The following is a 23,083-nucleotide window of genomic DNA, read 5'->3' on the forward strand; positions in this document are numbered from 1 at the left end:
GACCGTCTAAGCCTGCAGAGAGAGAGTAAAGGAATATAAGTTTCCATCGTCCCAAACCTATGGAACGGGGCGTCAGGACAGAAATTGTTGCAGATGTCCATTGATTGAGAACGGAACACCTTTGACAGATAGTTAAAAAAAGAGAAACAAATTAACTTCAACGCTGCTTTCTGCACTTCTGTATTTTAAGGAAACAAAGTATTTGAAAATCGAAAGTAAATTTCCCTTTGTTGGATACATTTTAAAGATGGACGTTAATAGAAATTGTGTCCCCTAGAGGGAGCTTGTCAGTTTGTTGCTGCAGTTTACAGGGAGACTTTACAGCTGTGAGAATTAGACCGTGGGACCAGTTGCTTGACCTTGAACAGAAATGTGCAGGGAGGAAGTTCTAGCGTCTGCCCTTGACAAAACAAATGCTATGCTGAAGCAGTTGCATGAGAAAATGAACTTGATGAATGAGAAGTTGGATTTTATGACTGCTGTAGCCAGTAAATATGAACTAACAGGAAACAAAGATAAAGAAATTTCACAACAACCAACTCAGGAAACTGGCTCGACAGGGCAAGCCCAAGGGCAGATGAAGATGGAAGAGGTTGTGATTGCACCTCAAAAGATACAAAGGGAGAGACCCAAAGTCCTGCATGACCAAAAGCCGCAGCATTGGAAGATTGAATTTGGAGTGTGTCTGGAAGTGTCTGGAGTTAAGGAAGCTCTTAGCTCTGGTGGAACTGTGAAACAAATTGACAACTATCTCTGGAATAACTATTTTTTGGATTACAAAATTAACATAGGAGAGTGGGACTGTGGGGAATGGGCTAACTTGATGAAAGAAAATGGAGATTACTACCGGTTGGAATTCCCCGGAGACCCACTCCTCAAGGAGAAAGGGAAGAAAATACGAAAGAAACCAACAAGGGACAGGGAAGGGTGCAACAGGAACAAGAAAACCTGCAGAGGGGGCATAGAAGAGACCCAAGAGCCTCGGACATTAGAACACCAGATTGATGGACTGGATGTAATGGTTAGAAAAGACTGACATAACCCGAAACCAGGAAGAAGGGACGTTGGATAAAATTAGAAGAGAATCTTTCTTTATATATCTTTTATCTTTGGAATTAGTGTGATACTAATGAAATAACAGGGAATATGCTGGAAAGGAATTAATTGGCTTTAGTAGAAAGGTTTGAAGGAGTTATGCATAAATATGGTTTAAACTTTGAAATTTTAAGGTTTTTAAGGTAAGATAAGGTTAAAGAAATGAACGGTAAATTGAATAACAGAATATAGTAAAAGTTGGAAAGGATATGTTGAGCTAACAAAAAAAAAAAGAGACAGATTGTTAAGATAAATTATTTAAATAAAAATTGAGAAGTATGGGAAGAATTTGCTGAAATAATGAATTAAGTTAGAATAAAAAAAGGGAGGTGTGAGGAGGTCCAAGAAATAAGTAAACGAAAGGATGTAATTTGGATTTGTATTTTTCTTTGTTATTTATGTTTTTTATTCTTTTTTCTGTCTTATTGTTGTATTTTCTTGGTTTTTCCCCCCTCTTTTTTCCTTTTTCATCTTTTTTTTATACACTTATGTATTTTTGAAATTTTGAATAAATATCATTTAAAAAAATAATAATCAAAGATGCTCAGGTTTCTCTGTGGGTCTGGAGGCCACATTTCTGCACAGTTGACCTTTCCAGTGTACGGTGACCCCCTATTCCATGCCAAGCATTGCCTTCCCCCCTTGTGTTCTGTCACCGCCGTGTCCCATCACAAGCTGTTGACTACCTGGAGAAAGTATAACCCGAGTCATGGTCTCACTCTGTGGAACGTTTCTGCTACTTTGAGCCATAGGCAGGATTTGCCTGGGTGGGCCGAGACGACTTGTCTTCTGTTGGCTATGAGAGTCAGCTGTGGATACTGGCCTGCCCAGCACACCTGCCAAATCCAAAACCTTGAAGGGTGGTAATGGCGAGGGGAACATAGCAATGCCAGCTCAAAGGTTGGTGTGTGTTCCCTCCCTTGTGGGGGAACCAGAGGTCTTTGGGCCCTCCAAAGTCTCCTGCAATCCTTTCCAACATGGCCTCAATACATCCAAACTGGCCGCTGAGACCACATAACACTGGTCTTGAAAGACCTACATTGGCTCCCAGTACGTTTCTGAGCACAATTAAAAATGTTGGTGCTGACCTTTAAAGCCCTAAACGGCCTCGGTCCAGTATACCTGAAGGAGCGTCTCCATCCCCATCGTTCTGCCCAGACACTGAGGTCCAGTGCTGAGGGCCTTCTGGCGGTTCACTCACTGCGAGAAGTGAGGTTACAGGGAACCAGGCAGAGGGCCTTCTCGGTAGTGGCACCTGCCCTGTGGAACGCCCTTCCACCAGATGTCAAAGAGAAAAACAACTACCAGACTTTTAGACGACATCTGAAGGCAGCCCTGTTTAGGGAAACTTTTATTGTTTGATGTTTTACTCTATTTTAATATTGTGTTAGAATCTGCCCGGAGTGGCTGGGGAAACCCAGCCAGATGGGCGGGGTATAAATAATAAATTATTATTATTATTATTATTATTCCTTTCCCCATCATCACCACCACCAACAGAGGAGGGAAGGCCTCTAAAGAGCCTTCAGCTACATTGAGGAGGTTTTTGTGGGTGAATATCCTTTTCTATGTGTGGAGGAGAGGAGGCTCATAATAGCCTATGGCTCCTGTGATGTCCTGAACCTGGTTGTAGAATGTTCTCAGCTTGTGGCTTTTGTGGTTTCATTGAAAGCATTCTTATGATCCATAGCCAATTAGGCATGTCAATTGTTATGGTGTTTTGTTATGCTGTAAGTTGTTCTAGGTGTTTAATAAATAATAATAATAATAATTTTTTATTTGTATCCCACCCTCCCCGGACAAGGCCGGGCCCAGAGCGGCTAACACCATAAAAACAACACAATATGCATAAAAACAGACATTAATTAATTAAGTATACCTGAAGGAGCATCTCCACCTCCATCATTCTGCCTGGACGGTGAGGTCCAGCTCTGAGGGCCTTCTGGTGGTTCCCTCATTGCGAGAAGCAAAGCTACAGGGAACCAGGCAGAGGGCCTTCTCGGTAGTGGCACCCGCCCTGTGGAACGCCCTCCCTTCAGATGTCAAAGAAATAAACAACTACCTGACATTTAGAAGACATCTGAAGGCAGCCCTGTTAAGGGAAGTTTTTAATGTGTGATTTTTTAATCTTTGTTGGAAGCCGCCCAGAGTGGGCGGGGTACAAATAAATAAATAAATAAATAAATAAATAAATAAATAAATAAATAAATAAATACATCTTAAAATAAATTCAGACAAGTTAATATCTGGGCAGGTGGTAATTATCAGGTTGGAACTGAGAGTGGTTAATACTTGCCAGGGCCAACTGTTTCCATTGATCATACAAGGACCTGTGAGCGGGTTGGGGGCCTCCTTTGGGCTTGTTTTATATAAAGGAAAGTAAGTCAAACTGCATTCTGCCCAAAGGCCTGACGGAACAGCACCGTCTTGCAGGCCCTGCGGAAAGATGTCAAATAGAGAATTATATATATAAGATTTTGCAGGTAACATTTCTATGCATACACACCAGTTTTTATACAGTGGTGCCTCGCAAGACGAAATTAATCTGTTCCGTGAGGCTCTTCGTATAGCGGTTTTTTCGTCTTGCGAAGCAAGCCCATTGGCGGATTAGCACTATTAGCGGTTTAGCAGCTTTTAGCGGATCAGCTGATAAGCGGCTTAGGGCTTAGGAAAAGGGGGGGGGGAAGGGGAAAAACCCCGCAGGAACTCGCAAGACATTTTCGTCTTGCGAAGCAAGCCCATAGGGAAATTCGTTTTGCGAAGCGCCTCCAAAACGGAAAACCCTTTCGTCTAGCGGGTTTTCTATCTTGCGAGGCATTCGTCTTGCGGGGCACCACTGTATATCGATCCTATAAGATCTGCCATGGAACAGGGTTGCAGCAGGACCTTTCTAGCCCTGAACTTCACCTAAAATGTCATTCTTTCATCATGGAAATAAAATACTTTTTTTTGCTAACAGTTTTGTGAAACGCAGGCTGCAAAATAGTAACAATTCATTTTAACATTAACGTGTGACACCCCTGTAATTTTGGACAATTTAATGACAGCCATTGTCATATTTACTAAATACCCCCTAGGCATGGCAGGGCAGCACTTGAATATTATGGAGCCATTTCTTCATCCATCATCCTGTAATTTTTGATGTTATTACCATCATTTCCTCTCTTTTTTCAAATTCCCTACCATTTTCTTGCCACATATTTATCAGACAGCTGGGTTCTTCCAGAGGTAATGCAGTGTGACAGCAACCATCAGTTCACGAGCGAAGTGATAATAGCGGAACAACTTCAAAGGAATCAGAAGGTTGGTCATCCCCTTATCTGACTGTCTTTAGTTTGGAAATTGAGTTCGAAGACTTCTTAAAAGACTATCTTATAACACTTGTGGTAAGCCTCATATTTTCAGCTGTGTTTGGACAATTTCCTTCAGAAGAAAAAGTAGGCATACTTTGTTCTTATTCCACCTGAATATTGGTGAAGAAAGCTATGAAGAAACCTATTCTTGCTCCTCTGAGGGGAACTGGTGAGGGTGAGAACTGGGAACAGGTAGGATTTAACAGGTATGGCGGTGGGTGGAGGAGAGGGCACTGAGGGATGTTTTTCTAATGAAAATTAGCTCTCCAGCCCCCTTAACTCTTCCCTGCAGGAGTGATTTTGATTAACCCCACACAGCTGAAACACTGCAGTAGCTTTTCGGTTAACAAAAGAGTCACAGAGTTGGAAGACCTCTTGTTGGTTAACTAAATCATCCCAACTCTGTGGGATGGAGGTAGTTCAAAGCCAGAGGACCCTGAAGAACCTCTTCTTGAAGATCTCTAGTGAGGTAATTTGTCCCATTATTGAACTGCTTGTACTGTTAGAAAGTTAAACTGAAATCAGTGCTCCTGTAACCCAAGTCCATTATTGGATCTGGTCCTGCTGTTTGGGGAAGCAGAGAATAAATCTTTGCTGCTTTCTATGTGGCAATCCTTTATGTATTTGAAGAGTGCTACCATGTCGTCATCTGGTCCCATCACCTCCTGGCAAATAGAAGGGGAAGAAATGGAGGCAGTGAGAGATTTTACTTTCTCGGGCTCCATGATCACTGCAGATGGTGACAGCAGTCACAAAATTAAAAGACACCTGCTTCTTGGGAGAAAAGCAATGACAAACCTGGGCAGCATCTTAAGTAGCAGAGACATCACCTTGCCAACAAAGGTCTGTATAGTTAAAGCTATGGTTTTCCCATTAGTGATGGATGGAAGTGAGAGCTGGACCATAAATAAGGCTGATCGCCAAAGAATTGATACTTTTGAATTATGGTGCTGGAGGAGACTCTTGAGAGTCCCATGGACTGCAAGAAGATCAAACCTCTCCATTCTGAAGGAAATCAGCCCTGAGTGCTCACTGGAAGGACAGATCCTGAAGCTGAGGCTCCAATACTTTGGCCACCTCATGAGAAGAGAAGACTCCCTGGAAAAGACCCTGATGTTGGGAAAGATGGAGGGCACAAGGAGAAAGGGACGACAGAGGACGATATGGTGGGACAGTGTTCTTGAAGCTACCAGCATGAGTTTGACCAAACTGTGGGAGGCAGTGGAAGACAGGAGTGCCTGGTGTGCTCTGGTCCATGGGGTCATGAAGAGTTGGACACAGCTAAATGACTAAACAACAACAACCATGTCCTCTCCCCACCCCACAACCACTTTTCTCTTCTCCAGGCGAAGCATGGCCAGTTTTTTTTCAACCTTTCCTCATTGGGCTTGACCATCTTCATTGCCACCCCACAATACATGCTCTAGTTTGTTTGCATCCTTCGACACCAACTGGACATAGTCCAGCTGAGGTTTGAATAATAAAGAATAAAATGGAATTATTATTTCTTATGACTTGGAAACTATGGCTTTATTAATGCAGCCTAAAATCATATGAACATTTTTGCACCTGCATCACATTGCTGATTTTTGTGCAGCTTGGTGACTGCAACAATTCCAAGATCCTTTTCACATGTACTCCTACCAGGCTAGATGTCTCCTATCCTATAGGTAAAGGTAAAGGTACCCCTGCCCGTACGGGCCAGTCGTGACCGACTCTGGGGTTGCGTGCTCAACTCGCTCTAGAGGCCAGGGGCCAGCGCTGTCCGGAGACACTTCCGGGTCACGTGGCCAGCGTGACATCGCTGCTCTGGCCAGAGCCAGAGCCAGAGCCAGAGCCGCACACGGAAACGCCGTTTACCTTCCCGCTAGTAAGCGGTCCCTATTTATCTACTTGCACCCGAGGGTGCTTTCGAACTGCTAGGTTGGCAGGCGCTGGGACCGAACAACGGGAGCGCACCCCGCCGCAGGGATTTGAACCGCCGACCTTTCGATCGGTAAGCCCTAGGCGCTGAGGCTTTTACCCACAGCGCCACCTGCGTCCCTTCTCCTATTCTATACCTATGCATAAAAAAATTATTGGTATTTTTGGTTTGCCTAAATGCATTTTCTAAATTTCAGCTCAGTTCTCCATTTCATCAAGGTCATTCTGATTGTTTTTCCCGCCTTCTGAAGTATTGGCTACCTATCCTGGTTTGATACGGGGAGTTTTCCATCCAGCTGCGAATATACTTGTAGATGTTTTCATCTAACCCACATTGAACCAGTCTGCTCTCCAAATTGCTATGGGAGAGTTTGGCAAATGCTTTGCTGAATTAATGACAAACCATTTCCACAATTTGCTAAAGATGATTGATTTGCATGAAAAGCTGTGTAGGCCAGAATTCTCTCCTTTCTACAACCATTTTACACTTTGAAAGCAAAGAGTAAGGTTACTATAACTTCGGTCATAGAGCTTCAGTATGCAGATGACAATATAGTGTGTGCACACTCAGAGGATGACATCCAAACCATCCTAAATATCTTCACTGAAGCTTACAAAAGCTTGGCCTATTGCTCAGCATTCAAAAAACCAAAGTGCTGCACCAAAAAGCACAAAACCATCCCTCTGCAGCACTACAAATCCAACTTAATGGTGCAATGTTGGAAAGTGTGGCTCACTTCTCCTACCTGGGCAGTTATCTTTCCCACAAGGGCTGACATTGATGCTGAAATCCAGCATCGCCTGAGCTCTGCGAGTGCAGCCTTCTCCCAATTGAAGTGCAGAGTGTTTGAGGACCAGGACATCTGCAGGGAAACCAAAATGCTTGTTTACAAAACTATTGTACTACCAACTTTACCGTATGCTTGTGAAACATGGACCACTTATAAACACCATCTCCAGCTCCTTGAAAGATTCCATCAACGGTGCCTTCGAAATTTTTTACACATCACTTGGGAAGACAGGTTAACTAATGCCAGTGTACTGGAAGAAGCAAATATCACAACTGTTGAAGCAATAATTCTTCAACATCAACTTCGTTGGACTGGTAATGTTTGGATGCCTGATTATCATCTTCCAAAGCAACTAATCTATTCTGAACTTACAAATGGAAAGCATAATGCTGGTGGTCAACAAAAGGGGTTTAAAGACTCTCTCAAGGCAAATCTAAAAGAAATGTAGCATAAACAATCAGGAAACGCTGGCCTGCGAATGCTCCAGTTGGTGAACAGCCTTTACCAACAGTGTCATGGACTTTGAAGACACTCGAACTCAGGACAAAAGGGAGAAACATTTTAAGAGGAAGGCACGTTTGGCAAACCCTCACCACGATCAACTCCCACCTGGGAATCTATGTCCCCACTGTGGAAGGATGTGTGGATCCAGGACTGGCCTCCAGTCACAGACTCACGGTTAAGACCAGGTTCATGGAAGACAATCTTACTCAGCTATGAGTGATTGCCAAAGAAGAAGGAATATATGGCGAAAGGTGCATCTATTTCGGGGGGCGGGGAGTGGCCTCGATTGCAGCCTTAGTTAAAATGAGGGTGAGACTTGAAGGATATGAATCCCCAGCCAGTGTAGTCAGGGAGGGTGGGAGTTGGAGCCCAGCGCTATCTGGAGGGCACCATGTTGCCTATCCCTGATATACTGGCCCTCAAACAATGTTTTCTTTGCTACCTTCCAGCTTTGTAAGGTTATTGTGCTTATAATAGCAGTTAGTCATGGGGAATAGCAGTCATTACTGTCAGCCTAACAGTCGGCAATAACCTACACCTTTTAAAAATGTGCCTTATCACAGCAAACAGGGCGAGATCCCTTTGGATTTGACTGTCTTGAATGTACAATACTGCAGGCAACAGCTGAGCAGAATCACTGCCTCTTTTGGTGAAAGCAAGCTGCTCTGAATCTTCCTGGGAGCATTTTTGGAAACAGGACGGGTGCTGCTGCCTCAGCCATTTCTGTTTTTTATGAAGCTTAGTGCAGCTGAGCATCATGCAAAAATCCAAACCCCCATCCCTTTGCTGTCGTGAACTGAATGCTTGCTTTTCTAAGCATAATGCCAGAATTATAAATAGACACAAAATACCATTTTTATGTAATGAGAGGTAATGATGAAAGTGTCACGGACAATAGTAAAGTCAAGAATACAGTAGTTCTTTTAAAAGAAAAAGAAAAAGAAAGGAATACTTTTATTTTCTACTAGATAATTCCCCAGGCCTCCCCTTATTTGTCATCCCTTCTTTTCCACAATCAAGCCCTTTTTGTAAATAATGGCATTGGTCACAATTGCTACCGGAAATTATGACAGCAAAGGCAAACGGGTCAGCAGTAGGTTCACTTATTTGATGCACAGGAGGAACAGCTGTTAAATGGTTCTTTACTAGCAACCCAAGCACCACTTTAATGAACAGCAGAAAACATTCCAGCCCTCACAAATGAGCCAGTCAAAAGCCATTTCCCTCTGCCGGCTCTGAAATGGCGTTGCTCGCCTACAAAAGGTGGGCTGCTGCCCCAGCAATCTCTCACCATCTGCTCTGGAGAGGTGTCAGTTTAGCTGTTATTTAATGCCAGCAATGACTGAGGAGCTATACAGAGTAGAAGTTCACAGATAAAATCCCCCTTTCGTTTTGGGAAGGGTATTTTAGGATGCTGTTTGTTTTATCCTTTTTTAAAAAATCAGGACATGCAGCAACTATTTCTTTTCTTTTCTCTCTCCTTCCTGAAACCTCACATAAATACATTCTCTTTTTACGAAGCTCTATAATTCTATGGATATGAGATGTGGGTGGATATGGGATGCGGGTGGCGCTGTGGTCTAAACCACTAAACCGGCTTGCCGATCGGTTGGTCGGCGGTTCGAATCCCTGCGACGGGTTGAGCTCCCATTGCTCAGTCCCTGCTCCTGCCCATCTAGCAGTTCGAAAGCACATTAAGTGCAAGTAGATAAATAGGTACAGCTCCAGCGGGAAGGTAAACGGCATTTCCATGCGCTGCTCTGGTTCGCCAGAAGAGGCTCAGTCATGCTGGCCACATGACCCAGAAAAACTGTCTGTGGACAAACACCGGCTCCTTCGGTCAGTAAAGCGAGATGAGCGCCACAACCCCAGAGTTGTTCGCGACTGGACCTAACGGTGAGGGGTCCTTTACCTTTACCTTTTTATAATTCAATGATGACATGCCACCCAACTGTCCTGTTGGGAGGAACATCTCAGATAGACAGAAGCTGCCCAGCTTCTTATCCTGGTCCTGAATGTCCCATTTTGGTTGCTGTGCTCTGGTGTCAGAGCTGGATGAGATGCAGGTCAGAGTTTGGGTGTGTAGTTACCAGGTATGAGGGGGCAAGGGGGGAGGGAAGGGGCGAAGAGGGTGGTGGGTGAGCAAGCAAGGGAGGGAGGGTGTGTGGTGGTGAGCAAAGGAGGGGGCAAGCAACAGGGGTGGTGGGATGGAGGGGTGCCCCAATGTCTGTGGGGGGGGAGGTATCTGATGGGAAATTTTAATTCAAATTTTTAATTCAAATCCAACCTATATTGTAATTCTCTCCCCTCCAACTAATTCTACACATTGATGGAATTTTGTGGCTTAAAAAAATTAGATAGCCATGGTAATATATCTAAAAGCACATAACATGTGTGAAATGCCTTAAAATATATATGAGAGTTTAAAAGGTTATGAAATTATCAATCACAACTCCTACCAAGATGTTATTTAATCTTACAATATCCCTTCCACTAGTTTGTTGTACATACTGGTTGATTCAAAATCATAAATTAATTCAAACCCCCCCCCCCAATTGCCCTGTCCTGGTCCTGGCAAATATTTTTATTTTACTTTTTTAAAATTATTAAATATATAGCCACAGTTTACAGTATAAAAACACAAATATACATAACAATAACAACCAAACCACAACAAGGCTGGTGATTGCAGCACTGCTCTCTTGGGAGAAGAGATGGGCTATTAAATATAAAATAAACTTAATCTGACAAAGTTTGGAAATGGACCGAGGCCATAGGAGCCTCTGCCTGCATCCCCCTTGGTCAAGGAATAAAATCTGGTAAAAGGCCAAACAACTGGCCAGGAGATGTGTCTTCTTCTGTAGCTTCTCACTTTTTCATTTTACCTTTCCTGTGAACTTAAATGTTGCTCTTTCTGAACTGCGAAAGGTAAGTTTTAATCATTGACTAACATTTAATTTGGGGACGCAGGTGGCGCTGTGGGTTAAAGCCTCAGCGCCTAGGGCTTGCCGATCGAAAGGTCGGTGGTTCGAATCCCTGCGGCGGGGTGCGCTCCCGCTGCTCGGTCCCAGCGCCTGCCAACCTAGCAGCTCGAAAGCACCTCCGGGTGCAAGTAGATAAATAGGGACCGCTTACCAGCGGGAAGGTAAACGGCGTTTCCGTGTGCGGCTCTGGCTCGCCAGAGCAGCGATGTCACGCTGGCCACGTGACCCGGAAGTGTCTCCGGACAGCGCTGGCCCCTGGCCTCTTAAGTGAGATGGGCGCACAACCCCAGAGTCTGTCAAGACTGGCCCGTACGGGCAGGGGTACCTTTACCTTTTACCTTAACGTTTAATTTCTTAACTCATAATTGATGGTGTCTCAGTTTCCCCCAATATTGGGGGAATTCTAGTGCCCATTAATTCCTGGTAAAATAATTCAAGCTGCTGCTCTTAACTAAACTCCTTTAAAAACTTAGCAATGCTATAATATGATCCAGAGGGCATTATTTTGGGGCATGCTGCTTTAGATGGAATCCAGTTAATTCACTTTTCTATTATTATTCTGACACTTCATCTGGCACCTGCATGCCATTCTTATTTGCTGTAGAAATAGTCAAGGGTCTACCAAACTTAGCATAATATCCCTATCATAATTTCTACCCTGGCATCCAAGTTCATGTCCTTAAACTTCTTGATTACCACAGACTTGATAACCAGCCTCATATAAACAACATGTGTAAGTCTATTTAATGGCTAAAACCATAGAGTAAGCTGTCCTTCCAGGACTGGCTCACATTGGGCGAGACTTGGTATTCATGACTTTGTTCTTCAGTCTACCTGAGTAGCTCAGCCTATGAAGAGGTTGAGCTGGTCCACTTTGGAACTAAGCTAAGTCTTACTGCCTGTGCAAATTTTCTGACTGATGTATGGAAAATCACATGAACCTGACCCTTGAACGGGGCTGCCATATATCTGGAATTTCCCAGACAAAGCTGGAATTTGTCCATCAAAAATGGTGTCCAGATGGAATTTTTGTATATCATTTAAAATGTCTGGGAAAACCAGAGAGTATAGCAGCCCATATCAGAAGTGTGATTTTTTTTTGTCGAATTTCCTAAAATATGGCTAAAAAAAACTAGATTTTCCAAAACAAAACAAAACAAAAACTCAATAACTTTGGCCAAAAATAAAAAAACTCAACAACTTTGCCAAAAAAAGATTGTCACTTTTGGAAATATGGCAACCCTACCTTTGAAGAGTTTGTAAGTAAATCATTTTAAAACTTCCCAAATGTTTGTCCTTTTCCTATGCGGAAGGAAGAAGTTTTGGTCATACAGTATTTTAAAGGTCTAACAACCTGTATTTCCACACTTTCCTTTGCTGTATGTTTGGAGGGGGGGGCACTGCTTTGTCACAGCTTCTTACTTCATTATTTCCACTAAGGATTTCCAGGCTGATGCTCCCTTGAAGCTTTATATTCTTCCCCACTGAGATTACATGAATCCGTTTTCATTTCTTGCACTGCTTGCATTTCCCTCTTCTTTGTTCTTCCCTATCTATTTCACACTGTTTGCTTATGTTTGTTTTTTATTCCTGCCTGAAACAGCCTCACATATTCGGCAGTGACCCGTAGCTACAAATAACTAGACTGCAGCTGCCCTGCAAGGATCCAATCAATCATCAGGCTTCTTCCCTTAACCCAAGAGCTGAATTCTTACCTTTTATTAAACTGGCATTCTCACTGAGAAGAGCCTTATGGGACAGGGAGGAGATGTGTCAGAGATTCCAGCAAAGTAGCTTGACAACTAATCAGAGCTGGTTTTCTTTACCCCTGGGTGCAAGACAAGAGTCCCTCGCCAAGGAGAGGCCAGGCCACATTCTGTCATCTGCAGTTGCTGACTTGGATTGCTCTGTGAAGCAAAGCAAAAGTTGATGCACCATGAGAGCTAATGATGTGACCTAGCATGTCTTTCTAGGCGGTGATGTCTATACGCTCGATTTCTATGTTTACTTGCCCCTTCTAGCTTAGTTGCAACCCACTGGGCAGTTTTTCTTTTTTTTTTTTAAAAAAATATTTATTAAGAGTTTAAAGATTACAAAGAGAAAGAAAAAGAATTAAACAAATCAATATAATACAATACAAAAACAGAAACAAAAACACTACATAAAACATTGAATTAACAAACCAAAACAAGAACAATTAAAAACACTTTCTTCCACTGACTCTTCTCCCTGGTCTCGGATTCTGCCAGTAATTTCCGCCAATTCCATATAGTCCATCAACTTCATCTGCCATTCTTCCCAGGTGGGTAAATCTTGTGTCTTCCAATACTTTGCGATGAGTATTCTTGCTGCTGCTGTTGCATACATAAAGAAAGTTCTGTCCTTCTTTGGCACCAATTGGCCGACCATGCCCAGGAGAAAGGCCTCTGGTTTCTTCAAAAAGGTATATTTAAATACCTTTTTCATTTCATTATAAATCATCTCCCAGAATGTCTTAATCCTTGGGCATGTCCACCAAACCCACTGGGCAGTTTTTCAGACCTCCCTGCTTCCTCTGCAGGAATATTTTAAAAAATAATTTGCTTTATCTTTCTTCACATTTGAGCAGATCATCATCACATCGCCTGATTAGCTATGTAGCAATATGATTGCTTCCTGATAACTATTTGGGCTGCCTATAAATGGATGTTTTAATGTGCATTCAACATGATTTGTGATCTTGATGCTATCAGCGGTGTCATACACACTCCCACATTCAAGATGATTTGCAACCTTAAAACTTTGGGGTGTCCCATGACATCATTAATCATCTATGCCTGGCCTGTGACTTCCTATGGAAATCCTGTACATTTTCAAACTTCAAATGTTCCGGTTTTTACTGAGGGGGGGGGAGGGCTGCCGAATGAAAGCAGTCACTTCCACTTAACTTCCTGTTGATGTCGATTCAAGCATTCCTGTTGGTTTTGTGGGGAAACATGGGGAGGTTTAGCACAGCAATCTCAGCATGAACATTGAAAGTGAAAGTCTGCTGGTGTCATAGCACAAACAACTTTTCTGAGTAGTTCGATCCCCGCCCCCAGTCTTGCCTTGGGTTGTCCCTGCCCCCATAATTGCAGTTGCAAGATTAGTCTGTCCAGCACAGAGAAACAAAGCACAATTCTCTCTCTCTCTCTCTCTTTCTCTCTTAGGGTTGCCATATTTCAAAAAGTAAAAACCAGGCACCTCAAAATCGCTGAGCTTCTTTTAAGGAAACCACCAAAATTGTTGAGATTTTGGGTTTGTTTTCCAAAAATGCCAAAAAAACAACAACCAGAAAGGGTGCAAGACAAAAGGGATCTGTTCATAGCATCCCACACTTAGGTGAAAACGGCACGAAAATTGCACCCCTCTGCAAACAGATGGAGGGTGGGCATCCCAGCCCCTGGGGTTGGCAGTTGACTTGGCCTGGCCTGGCCTTGCCTGACTATAATATAGGAACAGTAATGGCTTCTGCTTTCTGTAGAAACTAGAGAAGGACGCTTCTTTAAGCACCAGTAGCATTTCTAGAAATTAAATACATGCTATATTAGGCCTTTATATTAGGGACGCGGGTGGCGCTGTGGGTAAAACCTCAGCGCCTAGGACTTGCCGGTCGCATGGTCGGCGGTTCGAATCCCCGCGGCGGGGTGCGCTCCCGTCGTTCGGTTCCAGCGCCTGCCCACCTAGCAGTTCGAAAGCACCCTCGGGTGCAAGTAGATAAATAGGGACCGCTTACCAGTGGGAAGGTAAACGGCGTTCTGTGTGCTGCGCTTGCTCGCCAGATGCAGCTTGTCACGCTGGCCACGTGACCCGGAAGTGTCTGCAGACAGCGCTGGCTACCGGCCTCTAGAGTGAGATGAGCGCACAACCCTAGAGTCTGGCAAGACTGGCCCATACGGGCAGGGGTACCTTTACCTTTACCTTTATATTAGGCCTTCATATACTGTGACGGAAAGATTGGGGAGCAAACAGAAGCAGCAAATGTGCTGTGCCAGCTAACTTCTGCTACACCTTGGAGCAATTTTTGGACCAGCCAATTTTTGGACAAGTTATATCAAAATTTCCCACATGCTTAAGGTTCTCTCTTTCTTTCTTTCTTTCTTTCTTTCTTTCTTTCTTTCTTTCTTTCTTTCTTTCTTTCTTTCTTCTCTCTCTCTCCTGGATTAAAGGTAAAGGAACCCCTGACCGTTAGGTCCAGTCGCGGATGACTCTGGGGTTGCGGTGCTCATCTCGCTCTATAGGCCAAGGGAGCCGGCGTTTGTCCGCAGACAGTTTTTCCAGGTCATGTGGCCAGCATGACTAAGCCGCTTCTGGCAAACCAGAGCAGCACATGGAAACGCCGTTTACCTTCCCGCCGGAGTGGTACCTATTTATCTACTTGTACTTTGACATGCTTTTGAACTGCTAGGTGGGCAGGAGGAGGGACTGAGCAATGGGAGCTCACCCCATTGCGGGGATTCGAACCGCCAACCTTCTGATTGGCAAGCCCAATAGGTTCAGTGGTTTAGACCACAGCGCCACCCGCATCCCACTTCTCCTGGATTAGTGTTGCCCAATTCCCAGATCTTTACATTTTGCCTTAAGCTGTAGCATGGGTGTAGCCAGCATTTATTTTAGGGGGGGGGGCAGGCTTTTTGGGGGGGGCAGAACCGAGTTATCTGCAATGCAAATGGTCATTTAGTTAAGTGTTTCTATTTATTTACTTGATGGGGGGGGGCAGCTGCCCTGCCCTGCACCCCCCTGGCTACGCCCATGAGCTGTAGATATATAAGCTGAATTTATCAATTTTGCGCTTTCCACAAGTATGAGAAACAAAACAAAGCAATTCTGCAATTCTTCAAAATTTACACTTAACTGAATTTTGCGGTGCAATTCTCCAATCAGCCATCGTTTACAAAAATGCACATATTAGGTAAAAATGTGCACAAAAAAGAATGTTAGTGAAAAAAACATATAGAAATACATTGTATTGTGTGCACATTAGTCAAAAAATGCATGCAAAAATATGTCCATACAGAGAAATTCACGCTAAATTGCTGCAAAATTTTCATGATTTTTTTTTAAACCCTCACAGATTTCTGCATAAATGTGGAGAATTGCATTTAAGTCTGGAAAACTGAGAAGCCGAGAGAAACGAAATTGACAGATCCTTCCATTCCTAATTTCATCCTACACTGCATAGCATTCTAAGGCTCTGTACAAATTATGTTGTTGTCGTTTAGTCGTTTAGTGGTGTCCGACTCTTCGTGATCCCATGGACCAGAAGTACACATTATGTACTTAAAATGTAGCAAGATCTTTCCTATTCTCAATTTGGATCAAAGCAGGTTTGGGGGAAAAACACATTGAAACATAGTATTTCTCAAGAAACAGCAGGGTAGAGATGAGTTGTGGCTAACCTTGTGTGTACACTGCATCCCAGACCAGCATACTACATGCCAAGGACACAGGAGTGTTCACAGAGACCCCATTTCAGGAATGTGACCGTAAGCAACAAAGAGTGGACTCTCTTTCTCAGTTGCACTCAAGGAAAATGCATAGATGTGTTGCTCTTTAAACCAGGGCTGGGGAACCTGGGGTTCTCAAGCTGCTGTTTCTATCACACTTCCCCACTAGACTTGATAATGGACTGGATGAGAGCCAACAAACTGAAACTCAATCTAGATAAGGCTGAGGCACTGTTAGTGGGTGGTTCCCTAGATTGGATGGCTGGGATGTTGCCTGCTCAAGATGGGGTTGCACTTCCTCTGAAGGAGCAGGTTTGTAGCTTGTGGGTACTCCTGCTGTTAAAAAGGTAAAGGTAAAGGTACCCCTGCCCGTAGGGGCCAGTCTTGACAGACTCTGGGGTTGTGCGCCCATCTCACTTAAGAGGCCAGGGGCCAGCGCTGTCCGGAGACACTTCCGGGTCACGTGGCCAGCGTGACATCGCTGCTCTGGCCAGAGCCAGAGCCACACACGGAAACGCCGTTTACCTTCCCGCTGGTAAGCGGTCCCTATTTATCTACTTGCACCCGGAGGTGCTTTCGAACTGCTAGGTTGGCAGGCGCTGGGACCAAGCAGCGGGAGCGCACTCCGCCGCAGGGGTTCGAACCGCCGACCTTTCGATCGGTAAGCCCTAGGCGCTGAGGCTTTAACCCACAGCACCACCTGCGTCCCTTACTCCTGCTGTTACTTGAGGCTTAAGTGGCTCAGCTTTGGCTGGTGGCCTAGCTGCACCCTTATCTGGACAGGGAAAGCCTAACTACTGTTGTCTATGCTCTGGTAACCTCAAGGTTAGATTATTGTGATGTGTTATACATAGGGCTGCCTCTGAAGATGGTTCAGAAACTTCAGCTACAGCAGAATTCAGCAGCCAGGTTGCTCACCAGGGCAAGACGGTTTGAGCATACAGTGGTACCTCGGGTTACATACAGTTCAGGTTACAGACTCCGCTAACCCAGAAATAGTACCTTGGGCTAAGAACTTTGCTTCAGGATGAGAACAGAAATCATGCTTCAGCGGTGCGGCAGCAGCAGGAGGCCCCATTAGCTAAAGTGGTGCTTCAAGTTAAGAACAGTTTCAGGTTAAGAACGGACCTCCAGAACGAATTAAGTACTTAACCCGAGGTACCACTGTATTACACTGATCCTGGTCCGACTGCACTGGCTATCAGTTACTTTCCAGGCCCAATTCAAAGTGCTGGCTTTGACCCATAAAGCCTTAAATGGCTCAGGACTGCAATTCCTCAAGGACCGCCTCTCCCCATTTAAACTGTCCTGGACGCTTCATTCATCATCTGAGGTCCTTCTTTGTGTGTCTCTTCCACTTGAGGTCTGGAAGGTAGCAACATGAGAATGCACTCCCCTTCATTATACACATTTAGGCACCAGGCAAAAACGTTCTTCTTTAACCAGGCCTTTGGCTGATGGAAATCCAGTGCCCTTTTAAAATATGTTGAGGTGGGGTTCTTGGATTGTTTTTGTTTTCATTTTGATTATGTGTTTTGTGTTTTTATATTGTGATTTTATCTTGTGAACTGCCCAAAGACCTGCAGGCAGTGTTCTAAACTCCCATTGTTCTAGGCATATTTGTGACAGGGAATTTCATTAGTGCAAGCAGTTTCTGAGCTCAAGGCGCAGTACTGCGCCTAAGATTTCAGATGAAAACTGCAGAGTTCCAACTACTCTTTAAAGTCTTAAGACTATTAGTGGGGAGGGCAGGGGAAGGACTAGATCATGTGAAAAATGAACATAATATTTTAGCTGCAGTTCATACATTTTCAATTTTGTATTGCTGTTCATTCTGTTGTTGCGCCCCTAACCTAGGTTTAAGGTGCCATCTAGCTCATATCTCAGTTTCTAACACTGCCTGCAGATATAAGGTTCGCTAGCCCTGCTTTAAAACAATCCAAGTTTAATTTAAAATTTAGATGCAAAGCTTCTTGTTTTCTTTTCATTTTGCTTATTCCACAAGATGTAATAAGTAAATAAGAAAAGAAAAAAAACACATGTAGGGTAGCCTAGCTGATTCAGTTTCTTTGATTCCCACAGCCCTAAAGCCTTTGACAGAAAACACTAGCAATATGAACAATAAAAGGCAACGGTCCTTGTAGACATAGGCACTAATACTGAATTGAAGAAAGCCGAAACAACTGTTATTGAATTCGGTTGCTTTCCGGTGTATTTTTAATTCCCTTTAACTTAATTTATCATTGCTCACATATTTATCATCATTCACCATGAGCTATTTAAAAATGATTCTAACAATGTTAACAAAATACTATTGCGTTTGAGTTTGATAGGAGCAAGACCATATCTTATGCTTCCATTTCCTTCAGGAACAGTACAGAACAATGGCATAGTTGGTTTATGTTGCAATGATAAAGCTCTTCTATTTCACCAAGGAAACAGTTTTGGCTCCAGCTGTTAATTTCATCCCCGAGCCTGGCACATTTGTGTTGTCAAACCTCTTCCACCTCAACCAGTTTTTTTGCTTCTGCACAGAGGTGTAGCTGGGGGGGGGCAGGGGGCAGAGTGCACTGGGTGCCACACCACGGGGGGCAGCACTTACCATGGGGCCTGGCCTGCAGTGCACCTGAGCCATGCACTTTTCTTGGGAATGTCGTGGTGGCTCGCATCCCTGTAGGCTCTGTGCTGCCTGAAATGGCAGTGTGGGGCTTGTGTCTGGCCCCCGCCTCTCCCTCACCTGCCCTACACCTGAGGGGGAGGCAGGGGAGGGAAAGGTGGGGGCTCCACACAGCTTGCATTGCCCCCAGGTGCCTGAGCAGCTAGCTATGCCGCTGCTTCTGCAATTCTCTCAACTCTGGTCCATTGGAGCCATTTCCCCCCTTTTATTCCCAGGTGTCAGAAGCTTCAGGAGTCTTTGGCCCGAAGCAAGAGTGCTACAAATTACGTCAGGGCTTGGTAAGAAACAGTCTGTTTACTCTTACACTGAAGTTAGGAGATAACAGGGCAAATCTTCTCCATGGAGGGAATACCTTCCCACTGCCACTTCTAAGGTCTTTGCCTTGGATCATAGAGGCAGCTTTCCGTCTCCACCGGCAACTATGCATATGATGGAATCTTCGCTGGTTTTTAATGATGCTCCTCAAAAGAGAGACACGTGTGGTTTTCACGTCTTCTTTCACACACTGAACTTGGAGGAGGAAGAGAAGCTTTCATGAAGTCAATATATATTCAGTTCATGACATTAAACTTAGTACTCCAAGTGAAATCAGTGTATAAAAGGATCTCTCTCTCTCTCTCAAAAACAAAAAGGCCCCTGGATCTTGGGCTTCCCAATTCATATTTATGAGTATATTCTCTTTTTATTTAAAGGGATCTATTCTAAGAAGACATGTTGAAGGGCTACTTTTTTTTCCAAAGCACAAAATGAAGACTGAAAAGTTTGTGTACAAAGATGAAAATCAAGTTTTAAAAAATGTTCTGAAAACCAATTTTTTGGGATTTTTTTAGGTGTACTTTTTCATTTCCCATATCTCAGCTGTGAAGTCAACAAACACAATACCCCTCTTTCTGTCCTCCAAGGGGCTGGCTACTGGTGTCTGCTTCCACTATATTTTAAATTAAGCTTTTTATTTGTTGTGTTCCTAAAACGTAAGCCAATAGACTTTGATTATTATGAATCCATTCATTATGTTGTAATTGTTAAATGTCTAAGCAAATTCCAGGCCTGAGGCTTTCCACAAATTGTTCAATTCTTGCTATTAATTATTTGTTACTTGTGGTCAGTGTTAAGTCTCATTTATAGTGTTTCTGTTCCTTGACTGGATGCCTGAAGCATTTAATCAGGAAAATAATTAATTGTATATAATGAATACTGATGTACTTGCCTGAAAACATTGGCTACCACAGACACGCACTGACACAGCAGAACAAGACGCAGTAGCAAACCAGTGATCTAAATGGTTCCAGGCAGGCCAGTCTGCCTAAATAGGAAACCATTTTGAATGCAATCATGACTCTTCATTTGAATAATTTTCTACTCGGAGAGAGAAGATTGTCTCTTTGACCTCTGTCTTTTAGGCCTGTGAAAGTTTATTTCAGTTCTTCAGTTTATAGGGTTTCTCTCAGTTATCTTCACATGCTGTTTTCTACTTTTGCTTGTCAGCCAAGCAATCCCTGCGCACAGCACATACCTCTGGGGGCATCATTCTACCATGCGCCATAGCCCAATGTCATGCTAAGCCATGATTTAGAAAGTATGGTTTAGTCAAACATAGTTAAAACTGATAATCAAAGTCCAGTCTCACTGCTTAACTGTGGTTTATTAACTATGTTGAGTAGGTCCTAGTTAAACAAGGTTTGTAGTTGGTTTATAAGCCTTGGTTTACATTAGCCATAGCTTAGCACAGGGGTCAGCAAACTTTTTCAGCAGGGGGCCGCTCTACTGTCCCTCAGACCTTGTGGGGGGCCAGACTATATTTTTTTGGGGGAAATGAACGAATTCCTATGCCCCACAAATAACCCAGAGATGCATTTTAAATAAAAGGACACATTCTACTCATGTAAAAACACGCTGATTCCTGGACCATCCATGAGCCGGATTTAGAAGGCAATTGGGCTGGATCCGGCCCCTGGGCCTTAGTTTGCCTACCCATGGCTTAGCATGAGGCCTAAACCTGGACCTCTTCTGAACTTTGGTTCAGGCACAGGAGCCACCAAAAAGTCACTGAGTCACCAGGAAACAGCATTCCCAAAATGAAGCCACAGGCCAGACTCAGCAGCTCTCTCTGATGCCTCTTACTCTGCCTGTCTATGGTTAATTGGCTAATCTTCCAACCTTAGGGAAGATGAAAATGATGTGAGGCACAACATGAAATAACATTGAAGCACCTTTACTGCAGGATAAAGCACAAGGTTTTAAAACGAATCCTCCCAAAGCTTAAATAAAAGAGCAAAACACTCTGATCAACATGTTAGAATTCCTGCTCCATAATTGCAGTCATGGGATTGTTGTCTATCACATGACAGTATATTTTTTGACTCCACAGAGTGGGAAGTGACGGAGACAGGATGTTTGTGTTACTGTGTTCTGTAGAGTGGGACTATTGTCCTTTGTTCTTTCTCTCTTTGCTGTCTGATGCTAGAGAGAGAGGGAGCCATGTTGCAGTGCTCCGTGTGTGTTTATATGTAAATAAAGTAGATTAGCCAAAATGCTGAGTTGCTGAGGTCTGTTACGCAAGCTGTGAAGACTCTGCGGATCCCTAAGTGTGCCCATGTCAATTGGCATTGGTTGCTGTGATGTTCGGGCTGAAAAAAGGTTTTGAAGCTCCCGAACGATCGACCAGGAGGGAGGGAACATGCCAGTTGGGAATGTGTCTCTGCCAGGGTCCTACTTGAGTGTAGGACGAGCTCCCGACACAACATGCATCCCACCCCACCCACAACTCTGCAATTCCACCTGGTTGAATCTTGAGAAAACCCTTTGTTTGGGCACTATGCAAAACCGTGCAGATCGTGACCACAGTCTCCAAGGCCATCAGTATACTCTCACATGGCCCCTGAGACCACCTGATGTGTCTACAGAGGGTATTTGGGGAGGGAGGGATGCAGGCAGAGACGCTCAACTGGGGCATTTTCCTTTTGTTTGTGATCCTGTGGCTGTGGCAATTTTGTGATAACTGACAGAAAGTGAAGGACGCACAAACTTTGCATGCAGAAAATTCCAGGTTCTATCCTGGGTGTTCCTAGTAAAAATAATTGGGTAGCAGGTGTTTTGAAAGAGGTTTATCTGAGGACAAGTGCTGCGTCAAACAGTTCTCCCCATTCATCAATTAACAATAAAAGAATTAGCATTCACAAACAATAATCTAAGCTCAAAACCCTACCATAGAGCTTAAAGAAGTCTAACGTGCCCAAAGAGTAAGGCACAAAAATAGAAGCTTCTTTCTTAGGAGAAGAAAACTTTTGAGAAATTGGAGGAGATTTTGTCTTAGCACCTCTGAGAATCACTGCCAGTCGGAGTAGATAATTCTGACCTAGATCCTATGTCTTTCGGGGAAGATTGTCTCCCATTACTGATCTTCTCGGTCCTGAGCTCTCAATGAGTTTCCAAGAGCTCTGAGGCTCCCTGGAACTCATCTTGAAAAACCACTGGCTTATAGTTTTGCAACACAGCTGAACAATTTGTAAGATAATATCATGTGTCGCTGTTGAAAAGCTTAGGGCTGGGGATTTCAGATCTCTTCCTTTCAGGGAACCTCAATTGATTTGTTTGCAAAGCAATCCCTATAAGTCTGCCACAGAACTCCGAGGTGTCTTTCGGAATGAATTTATTTGGAGAACCTCTGCATAGCCCTATCACAATTTGCACTTGAATCTCATGAACTAGGAAAGCACCCAGCATTCTCTTTCCCTTCATGACAGGGCGTCTTGAATTTTTCAACTTTCAAATTCCAAAAGGGAAGGGTGCTAAAAAGTTGTAACATGACTTGATAATTCAAAAGATATTTTGGTTAAATTAATATAATTTTAGTTTTGCTTGGCAAGTAAAATGTGCATAAAATAATAAATAATAATAATAAATTTTATTTATATCCCGCCCTCCCCAGCCGAAGCCGGGCTCAGGGCGGCTAACAACACTAAAACAGTATGACATTATAAAACATTATAAAAATGAATTAAAATCAAAATTGCATAGGTAAAGGGTAAAGGGACCCCTGACCATTAGGTCCAGTCATGGCTGACTCTGGGGTTGCAGCGCTCATCTCGCTTTATTGGCCGAGGGAGCTGGCGTGACTAAGCCGCTTCTGGCGAACCAGAGCAGCACACGGAAACACCGTTTACCTTCCCGCCGGAGCGGTACCTATTTATCTACTTGCAATTTTTGGGGTGCTTTCAAACTGCTAGGTTGGCAGGAGCTGGGACCGAGCAACGGGAGCTCACCCCGTTGTGGGGATTCGAACCACCGACCT

Source organism: Podarcis cretensis (assembly GCF_951804945.1).
Source record: "Podarcis cretensis genome assembly, chromosome: 13".
NCBI lineage: Eukaryota > Metazoa > Chordata > Lepidosauria > Squamata > Lacertidae > Podarcis > Podarcis cretensis.